Source organism: Kogia breviceps, chromosome 8, assembly GCF_026419965.1.
Source record: "Kogia breviceps isolate mKogBre1 chromosome 8, mKogBre1 haplotype 1, whole genome shotgun sequence".
NCBI lineage: Eukaryota > Metazoa > Chordata > Mammalia > Artiodactyla > Physeteridae > Kogia > Kogia breviceps.
Genome location: NC_081317.1, coordinates 42,958,997 through 42,970,066, shown reverse-complemented (window position 1 = coordinate 42,970,066; position 11,070 = coordinate 42,958,997). Strand labels below are relative to the sequence as shown.

General features: G+C 39.9%; 1 long non-coding RNA gene across 1 annotated transcript; it reads right to left on the bottom strand.

The window, feature by feature from the left end:
- Positions 1-4,309: 4,309 nt before the first annotated feature.
- Positions 4,310-11,025, bottom strand: LOC131761755 (uncharacterized). The gene is made up of 3 exons (XR_010841733.1): positions 10,959-11,025; positions 10,345-10,530; positions 4,310-4,398 (listed from the first exon to the last, which is right to left on the bottom strand). It is a non-coding gene; the product is annotated as an uncharacterized lncRNA (long non-coding RNA).
- Between the last annotated feature and the right edge of the window lie 45 nt (positions 11,026-11,070).

Genomic DNA, 11,070 nt, shown 5'->3' with positions numbered 1-11,070 from the left:
AAAATCCCACATGACGCAATAAAGATCTCATGTGCCGCAACTAAGACCCGGGGCAGCCAAAATAAATAAAATAAATAAATATTTTTTTTTAAAAAAAGACGGTCATATTTCTTTGCTTTTCCAAATCAAGATAAATTGAGCTTGAGAACCTCATTCTCTAAGAAGTCATTATTAGTCATTTAGGGGTGATGGAAGAACCTCTGCCTTACAGGATCCAGTAAAAAGGAGGATTCTGGCTTGGTCCTTGAGAAGGAACCTGGTGATCATCTGTGTAGTGTTAAGAAAGAGAAGTGCAGAGTACTGTGAGGGCAAATAATATAATTGGTGAGCCATTTGAGGGGGCAAGGAAAGCGGCCCTGGATAAGCGGCATTTAACAAGAGACATGAAGAAGAGCAGGATTTAGTTGGGCTGAGGTAGGAGATGAAGGAACAAGGAGTACATTCTAGGAAGAAGGAACACCATGTGGGAGACCTGGAAGCAGAACAGAGCCTGGAACTGAGAGGCCAGGGTCCTCTCAACACATCGATGTCACCCAACAACCAACATGAGCTGAACCCCCAGGGCGGGCCACTCCAGACTATAAAGACACAGGAAGCCTGGCTCCTGCTCTCAGTCTGGGCATGGAGCTGGGAAGAAATGAGCTGAGGGTTGTAGAGAGGTAAGCAAGCAAAGTGGGAGACATGAGGGAGTACCAACGCATGATGAGAGGCCTTGGAGAAGAGGGGATGACAAGTTTGACTAGGAAAGGGCGTTCCCAGGCAAAGGGAACCCCACGTGTGCAAAGAACTTCTTGCAGTCTGAAATGCAGGATGGAGGGTGCATGAATGTTGGGAATGGAGAGGGAGACAGAAACCAGATCAGGAAGGACCTGTGTGCAAAGTTCAAGAGTCTCAACTGTAGCCGGTAGGTCAGTGGTTCTCAGTGGAGGTGACACCACCTCCCTGGGGGCATTCTGGACTTTGTGTGTGTGGGGGAGTTGGTTGTCAAAATGATGGGAGGGGATGTGCAACTGGTATTTATTTAGTGGACTAGAATCAAGGATGCTGGGCATCCTGAAATGAGAGGGACACGCACACAATGAAGAACTCTTCCGTATTCAGGAGGATTCAGTAGGATTCACATGGGCAGTACATCTGTTTATAATGGTCTGAGCTGAGAACCTAACTCCTCTTTTTGTATAGAGCCCCAAATTTGTCGTGGTGATGGTGGTGGTTGTGGTTTTGTTTGTTTTGTATGGATTTCGTACACTAGATTTTTCAGGAATGAAACTTCCTTATAAATCAGGGAACTTTGTTTTGTCTAGAGCTTTACCAAGACTTGCCTCCATTTTGGAAAATCTTGTCACGAGTGGCAATGCTTCTTGTGGTGTTTGAGCTGCCAGTAATACACAAATGCTCAGCTGTATGTGTAGCTGTCACGTCCATGGCACTTTGGCATTAGCCCTTGACCACTTTACTATGTCCTCCCATGTAGTCGCGGGCAAGTATTTGTGATTGAAATGCATACAATTTTATTTTTCTTATTAGTCATCAATTTAATACACATCAGTGTATACATGTCAATCCCAATCTCCCAATTCATCACACCCCCCCACCCCCCTGCCACTTTCCTCCCTTGGTGTCCATATGTTTGTTCTCTACATCTGTGTCTCAATTTCTGCCCTGCAAACCAGTTCATCTGCACCATTTTTCTAGGTTCCACATATATGCGTTAATATACAGTATTTGTTTTTCTCTTTCTGATTTACTTCACTCTGTATGACAGTCTCTAGATCCATCCACATCTCAACAAATGATCCAATTTTGTTCCTTTTTATGGCTGAGTAATATTCCATTGTATATATGTACCACATCTTCTTTATCCATTTGTCTGTCAAGGGGCATTTAGGTTGCTTCCATGACCTGGCTATTGTAAATAGTGCTGCAATGAACATTGGGGTGCATGTGTCTTTTTGAATTCTGGTTTTCTCTGGGTATATGCCCAGTAGTGGGATTACTGGGTCATACAGTAATTCTATTTTTAGTTCTTTAAGGATCCTCCATACTGTTCTCCATAGTGGCTGTATCAATTTACATTCCCCAACAGTGCAAGAGGGTTCCCTTTTCTCCACACCCTCTCCAGCATGAAATGCATAAAATTTTTATCATAAATCATTTTAAGATATTGCCTTTACTTTACAGTTAAGGCACTAAGCTTAGTTTTGTGTTTGTAGAATGGTTATATTATCTACAAATTTTATTTCTGAAGAGTAAATGGTTTGGGAATATATACTTGAGAGAATCATTAGGTAGGTAACAAATGAAGCTATGTGTGTTGATGAGACTGAGCAGAGACCACATATAAAACAGTGGTCGGTTTTTGTGGGGTTTCAGACACCTTTGAGAATTTAATGGAAGTTATGAACCCATTTCCCGTGAAAACAAACAAGCACACAGATCCCAAACCAATCACACAGTGTCAGTGGTGTACTCAGAGGTCAGGGGCGCCTAAGCTCAGTATGTAGCTGAAAAGGAGTGTTTCTGGCATGCTTTCTTCTCAGAAATGTAGTGCTATTCTGCCTGTTGTATACATTACAATACAGAGATCACCTTACCTTCCCAGAAGGAGAATCTTCTCCCTACCCACATGAGCAGATATATTTTGTTTAATGAATAATAATTGTAACTGAGCCCTATGGGGCCTTCCCAGGACAAACCGTCCCCCGTGAATATCGCCTTCCTCTTGTTTCCTTCATCACAGTGCCATGGGCCAGCAACATCTGGTCAGTGGCAAACACTCGGGGCTGTCCCTGAGACAAAGGTGCTCAGGTTGCTGTTGGACTGAATCCAAGAGCTGCCACTGGCCAGGAGCCAATGTGGAATGGGTGAGGCGCCCACTCGGGACTGCCATCCCACCTGGGGTGCCAAAATTGTCACCTAGCCAAACTTGGGTCCCTTCGCCCACAGGCAGTAAAGCCAATCTATTGACAACAGGCTATGGTAAAGGAAAGGGTACTGTTTCTTGCAGGGTGCCAAGCAAGAGGTTCAGGCCTTTTAAACATTAGCTGCCTGAACTCTGCTTGGTGCCCTGCAATAAATGCTACACTTTTCTTCATCACAACCCAGTGTCAATAGATTGGCTTTACTGCAAGTGGGAAAAGGGACCCAAGTTTGGTTGGGTAACATAATCACCTTGAGTGAGGTCTGGAGGTTCGACTCCTCCTGGGAATGCTTGAGTAGCAGTGGATGGCCGTTAGAAGGCTGGATTCCAATGACCGAAAGCCTACTGCTTCACTAATTGGCGATTCCCCATTCAGCGATCCTCAGAAGACCCACCTCACCTCTGACCGCTGCAGCCTTTTTTACTGGCCAAACTCGTCGCTGGCTTTGCTCTTCCCTTAGGACTTTTTTCTTCAGGAGGCCCCTAGTGCACCGTGTTAACAATCCTCCAGATGGAAATACCAGAAGTACCTGAATCCCAGCAATGAACACCACTTGGGCTCAATCTAGAATGTTCCCTCCATTCCTCTTTTTTCCTACTGTGCTCTCCACAACCACCAAGATCATAGCTGTGATATATTAAAGCACGTATGCTAGTGGAAACTAGAAAATTTGGGGGAGATTTATAATGGAAACGTACAAATTTTTGTTTTCTGTCATGTTACATTGTCTACTCTTTTTTCAAGTGAAAACAAAATTTATCAACTACAAAATTTATCATTCTCCAAAGTGATTCAGTCACCACTTAGCATCAATAAAAATGAACGTGATTCTATCGTCCACATGCAAGTCTTTAAACATTGTTAGATGTTTCATTTCTGTGGAATGCCAACCATAATTTTATTAAAAATCAATGCCAATACCCCAAACTAAACAAACCAAAATCAAATCAAAACCATCAAAACACAAGAAGAAAGAAGTACTTGCATTCTGGGGAGAGGGAGAGAGGGAGGATGGAAACAAACTACAGTTAGTAACAGACAATTTAACTGTGTATCTTTAATCTCCTGAATTCAGTTACTGTTTAAATGAAAACATGAAGTAGCAAAAACATGAGAGTCAAACAATAGAATCTTTCCCACTGAGAAAAAGAAAGTAAATGTGGGAAACTTCTTCCCTCAGGACAAAACAGATACTAAAAAAAGCTGATTGTCACAGCGTGGCAGTGGTGAGGAGGATGCAACAGGAAGGGTTGGGGGTGCTGGATAAGTAATTTGGAACTACACAGGCTCCCCTAACTCTCCTGAGTTCTGATACTTCACTCCCATCCCCAACAATCTGCCCCTATTTAGATACCCCATGATGGAAAGCTACTGTTACTCACAGAAATGAACTGACTCCTCTAAGCATACTGGGACAGAAGAGACAGCCACCAATCACTGTTCCAGGGTATCTGTGTATAACAACACCTCTTCTTTCCTTATAGAAAAAAAAAAAAAAAGGAAAAGGAAAAATAAATTCACCAGGAAGCAAAATATGCAAAGACCAATATATATCTTTGAAACTTGTAATTAACAATTGATTTTTGTTCTTGGATATGTATCCCTTTAACCTAAATAATTTGGCATAGAATCTAGGACATAGTAGATGTTCAATAAATATTTGCTGAATACACGAATGAATGAAAATATATTACATAGGCGATATTCTTAAATTGAGGACATCAAGGTTATTATTTCTCTTCCAATGAATTAAGTATGACTCCTGCCAGAGTAATTTTAACTTGCATTCACTACACTTGAGGATGCTAGGAACTACATTTAGTATCTTTTAAAAAACCAAATCTGTACACAAAGCAAACATGTATTGGGCACCTACCATATCTAAGGCTCTGTGCTTGGCCATGGTGGGTCACTACAGAGGCGCAAGACAAGGTCCTGTCCTCAAGTTACAAGTCTACTTCTCCCTCCTGCTCCAGGGGATGTAAAACATCAGCCAAATTAGTGAGGCAGCTGAGCCCACGGCAAATGCCCTTCATGTGAAAACATCCTTGGCTGTCTGGCCATATCAGAGGGGACTATGAGCCCAAACACAGGCGACAGCAGGAAGGACCAAAGGAGCACTGAATCAGATGAGGAAGTAAGAGAGCCAAATGGAAGGGAGAAATGTGAAGTGATAAGCCTTCTGCCCTCCCTGAATTAAAGGTTCATCATTCTCTGGCTCTCAGAAACTTCCATATGTTCTGTCAGCTGTCCACAGAGGTGACTGAAATGTCAGACCAGTGCTAAAAGGGTCAATGTGGCTTTTTAAAAAGGAATTCTCCTTTTAAAATAAGATATAATATTAATACCTGTTAAATATTATACTTATTTAATAATACTTATTAAATAATATACTCGGCAAATACTAGAGTACTATTCCACTGTATGTTTATAGCAGTTTGTTTATCCATTTACCAATTGATAAACATTTCCATTTTCTGACAAGTATGAATAAAGCCACTGTAAACATTTGTGAACAGGTTTTTGTGTGGATATATATTTTACTTTTTCTTGGGTAAGTATCTGGAAGTGGGATTTCTGGGTCATGTGGTTTAAGTGTACATTGAACTTTTTAATAACTGCCAAGCTTTTTTCCAAAATGTCTGTACTGTTTCACACTAGTACCAGTGATGCATGTGAGTTCCGATTGCTCAGTATCCTCACCAGCACTCAGTGTTATCAGCAGCTTCTTTATTTTTTATTTAATGGGTAGTGGTATGTTGTTGTGGTTTTAATTTGCATCTCTCTGATGACTAATGATGTTGAGCACCTTTTCGTATGCTGAGTGCATAGGTGGTTTGGAACTACATTCGTTGCCATTTGTCTTGAGTCTTCATTTGCTTTATAACCTTTGATACTTTGCTGGACAAATTAAAATTACATTTGGCGATAATTTAAGACCTAGAATGATGTTATTTTCCTCCACAGTGTATTTTCCCCCTGCAAAACACCTGAGTAGACTAGCAGTTCAGGACTGAGATTTGAGTTTTTGTGCAGGTTGGGCTAAAATCCAGATACCATGCCTCCAGGATGTAGCCTTTGAGTGTTTCAAGTCAGAAAAAGGGATATTACACTACGGCCTCTCTGTTTTTGAAGGAGATGAATGCCAGTCTCCAAATCTTCACGCATCTGAGTCCTCAAAAGCTTAGGTTTGTGTCTCAACTGCTTCCAGTGAGTTGCCAAAGAGCCTCAGAGCCAAATTTCAGCCCTTGGCCTTTGGGTTACAAAGTGTCATTTCCCAAGGTCTCAGTGAAGCTCTGTTTTTCAATTTTCTTCTCATCATCAGTAAATCATCCTGTCCAAAAAGGCTTTGACTCACCTCTTTAATGCTAATTGTTTCCTTGTTCTAATCTCTTAATATCTCGGTAGGTCTCTGATGCTTGTAAGAATGTATGTGTGTGTGTGTGTGTGTGTGTGTGTGTGTGTGTGTGTTTGTGTGTGTGTGTGTGTGTGTGTGTTTCAGCTTTTTAAATTGCCTTCAACTGGGAGGCTTGGTTGGAATCATCTAGTATGCCAGTCCTGGAATCTGGAATATAGGCTAATATTCTAATAGGGAAAATAAACAAATAAATATATATTGGGTCAGGTGGTAAAAAGTGCTATAGGGAAAAATAAGGCAGAATAAAGGATACAGGAAGACCAGGGAGAAGGGAAAGAGTACTCAAGAAAGATATTTCCAAAATGATAACAGATGAGCAAATAACCTTGAAAAGTGAGACAGGTATTTGTTCTAGGAAATCTGGGGTGTGTCTGGAACAGAATATGTACAAGGAGGCAGGCAACAAGAGATAAAAGTATGAGGTAAGAGATAAAAGTAAAAGTACGAGGTCATGTAGGGCCTTGCAGGTCATATTGCCTTTGGATTTTACTCTGAATGAGATGAGGAGACATTAAAAGTTTTGAGGAAAAGAGTAACTTGATTTTACCTGCAATTTAAGTAGATCATTGTTGCTTCTATGTGGAGAACAGACTGTAGTGGGGGGATTCCAGTTGGGGAGTTTTTGAAATAATTCAGGTGAGGGAGTGAAATACAGTGGAAGCCTAGACCAGGAAAATAGAAATGGAAGTGGTGAAAAGTGCTCAGATTTTTGATAAATAGTATTTTCAAGGTAAAGCCAATAGGATTTACTGATGGAGGTGGAGTGTCAGAGGAAGACAGAAAATAAGGTTTTGGCAGCTAGAAAGACAGAGCTAGCATTTCCTGAGATGCAGGATGTCGGTAGAGAATCAGGAGTTTGATTTTGGACAGGTTAAGTTTGAGATTCCTACTAGATGTTTAAGTCAAGATTTGAGTAGATGGTTGACCATCTACTCTAGACCTCAATTTAGGAAAGAGGGCTAGAAATGTAAATTTGGGAATCATTGGTGTATAGATGCTTTCAAAGCTAAGAGACTGGGGATGGTATTACAGAGGGAATAAATAAAGAGTAAGAAATGAAAAGGTTTTAGGGCTACACCCTGAAATTTTTAACATTTAGCAGTCAGAAGATAAAGGGAAATTGACCAGCCAGTGGAATAGAAGGAGAACCAAGAGAAATTGATGTCTCAAGCCAAACAAGAAAGTGTTTCAAGAAGGAAGCATGGTCATCAGTTCTTAGAGGTACAAGTAAAGCCATGAAGTGAGCAACATTCAGGTCATTGGGCTATTTCAGTAGAATAATGAGATTAATAAAGTGAAAATGGTTCTTCTTTTTTTAAAAAGAATAACCTTTATCAAGCTTAACAGAAAAGGTGCTATTTATTATACCAACATGAGATTTACTAATTTTCCTCCAAGGCAGTTAATGTGAATTGCTTGATAAGCCAGTTGCTCAAACATGCTTTACTTATTTGGAATAATCTCATCATCAGTTAAATTAGGGTTTTTAGCACAAAAAATAATGAAATAATGTCATTTGCAGCAACATGGATGGACCTAGAGATTATCATACTAAGCAAAGTAAGTCAGAGAAAGAAAAATACCATATGATATCACTTATGTGTGGAATCTAAAATATGACATAAATGAACTTATTTATGAAACAGAAACCAACTCACAGATATAGAAAACAAACTTATGGTTACCAAATGGGAAAGGGAGTAGGGGAGGGATAAACCAGGAGTTTGGGATTAGCAGATACAGACTACTATATATAAAATAAACAACAAGGTCCTACTGTATAGCACAGGGAACTATATTTAATATTCTGTAATTTATTATTAATATCTATAATTTATTAATTTTTTCAACCATAATGGAAAAGAATATGAAAAAGAATATATATATATACTGAATCACTTGCTATATACCAGACACTAACACAACACAGCAAATCAACTATACTTCAATTAAAAAAAAATTAGGGCTTTTAGTATCCTAGAGAGAGACATACCTTTATTTAAGAAAGAGAGGGCAAATTTTAGAAAAGTAAATCCAAGCAATAAATGGCATTTGACAATATTAGCATTAGAATGGCATTTGTTCCTTTGAGCAAAACCCAAGAAAAAGAATTCTAATAAAAGCTTCTTGGCAGCAATAAATAACAGACTTGAATGGTGTCAGCTCAACAGACAGGAGTGCCTCCCCACCCACACCATGAAAAATGCTCCATGGTTTGTCTCTTTATATTATTCGAAGTACTATTTCTTTGGCCCCAGAAATAGTTTTGTCTACTTTAATTTCTGAATTTTTTTCATATTCTCAAATTTCTCATATTTATCTAATATTCTCATACCTTGTGATATGAGAGCAGGTGAGTATTACATGACTTTTGAGCTCTTATACAAAAGTAATATTTGGAATCTTAAAAGAACACAAACAAGTTTTCATGTCTACAAATTCTCGAGCATTTTCATAAACCCTAAGTACTACAATTATTTCTAAATTGTGTCTATCTCTATAATTAGTTCTTTCAAACTCTGGTTTAAACATAATTTATTTTCTTTTCTCCACAGAATTACATTTATTCTCTAAATGTCTATGGAGAATAAGAAATTCAATTTTCTTTCATCAAAATGACTTCTTGATTGTCTTTCCATTAAAATTTTTGTTTCAATAAGATATCAAGTAAGTTTAAACTATAAAAGATATTTAAAACTGGGAAGAGTTCCTTTTTCACGCACCCTTTATACCTTTTGTGGATACAGAAAATCTCTTGTTTTGAGGAAAAATAAGGTGAACTAGTAGCATGGATACAATATAACACAGTGGTTAAGAATGATAGTGTTGGACTCACACCTGGGTTTAAGTCCCAGGTCTTCTGCTACCTAATTTTATAACCTTGAGCAAGCCACTTAATCTTTCTTAACCTCATTCCTCATCTGCAAAGGAGGATAATAATACCTGCCTCATGGGGTTATTATGATGATTTTATGAGATAATATAGGAAAAGCACTTAACACAGGGTAGGTACTGAATAAAAGATAAGTACTCATCATCGTCATCATTATCACCACCACCATCATTAAAAGTGAACAATTTCCAAAGTCAAGTAGTCAAAAAAAAAAAAATCTAGAGTAAGCATGATCATCACCAAAGGTTGGAATTTGGTTTCACAAGGAAGGTATTTATTTATATTAAGGCTTTAATAATAAAACACACTAAAGGGGAAAAGTCGGAATGATTCATTGCATTCCTTGTACTGGAGGTCAGGTGTTATTACATGCACATCTCAGTTAAGCCTGACAACAACCCCAGAAGGGAGTTTGTATATGCCCATTTTACAGATGAGGAAATTGAAGCTCAGAGGGGTGACATGATTTGGCCAAGATCATGCAGCTGTTAACTCGAAGAATCATGGCTAAACTTCATTTGACTACAAAGCCCTGCTTCAACCAAACTTCCATATTAGAGTTACTTTGGGGACTATCCAAACTGGACCACTCATCCTCATCCAGACTAGATCTGAATCAAAAGCGTGAGCTTGTGGGTAGCACAGCCTTTATCAACCGTCAGCTCTTATTCTTTTTTTTTTTTTTTTTTTTTTTTTTTTTTTTGCTGTATGCGGGCCTCTCACTGCTGTGGCCTCTCCCGTTGCGGAGCACAGGCTCCGGACGCGCAGGCCCAGCGGCCATGGCTCACGGGCTTAGGTGCTCCGCGGCATGTGGGATCTTCCCGGACCAGGGCACGAACCCGTGACCCCTGCATCGGCAGGCGGATTCTCAACCACTGCGCCACCAGGGAAGCCCAAGCTCTTATTCTTTTATCCACAATCCAATCACACCAGAAGAACCCCAGAATTCAGAAGGCTAGTACCACACTTGCTGCCTGCATAGCCTGCCTCTGCCAGCTCTTCTCTGCCTGGAGTTGAAACATTTCAATACCCTGGACTGAGCAAATATGGTGGAGCTGGGTCTGGGCTCATGGAACCTCCTGCAGTCCCATGAATGCCACCACGATAATTACCAGTCAACTTTGGGTTGAAGAAGTTGCTTGATTCAGCAAGGCTTGGCATTTCCCCTGCACAATTCTTTCCAGCATGTTGGCAATGGTATCCAGGAGTGGCTGGAGAATTCTGATAACAGCTTGCTGGTTGGATTCCAGGAGGATAGCTCGGATTCTGCTGAAGCCTCATCGGAAGGTGGAGAAACACTGACAAAAAGAAGTTAATGATGACCACTCTGGAAACTCTGACTACCTCCATGATGCCCTCACAACTATTTATAAAGCATCACCTTGGAGCTAACTGAGACACCGGAAAATGAAACAAATTCCATGAATGGAAATTAACAGTCAGGCTGTGACCCACTTAAGTAAGTAGTTATGCCTCTTGCCAAAGGCCTGCCAGAGAGCACACCCTGGATTTTAATGGCTTGGTGCCGTTGTTTTCATCACTTTTAGATGGAAATGACACAACTGTCTCCTAATCCCCTTGCACTACTGTGCCCTCTTCTTTCCTTACCTTCATTCTTGGTAGCTTTTTCCAACTATTTACTTCATAAAACACAACAAGCAAAGAACTGGAAAAGGTGACTGGCTCAAATAATTGCGGATGTTGACATGTTAAAAGTTATACTTACCAGGCAATATAAAAGCCGTGAACCTTGAGTGAAGACACTGTATATTTTTATAGCTGTGGGCAAAATTTTGCACACTCAGGGTGATTCGTAAATGTTCTTCAAGGCCTTCCAA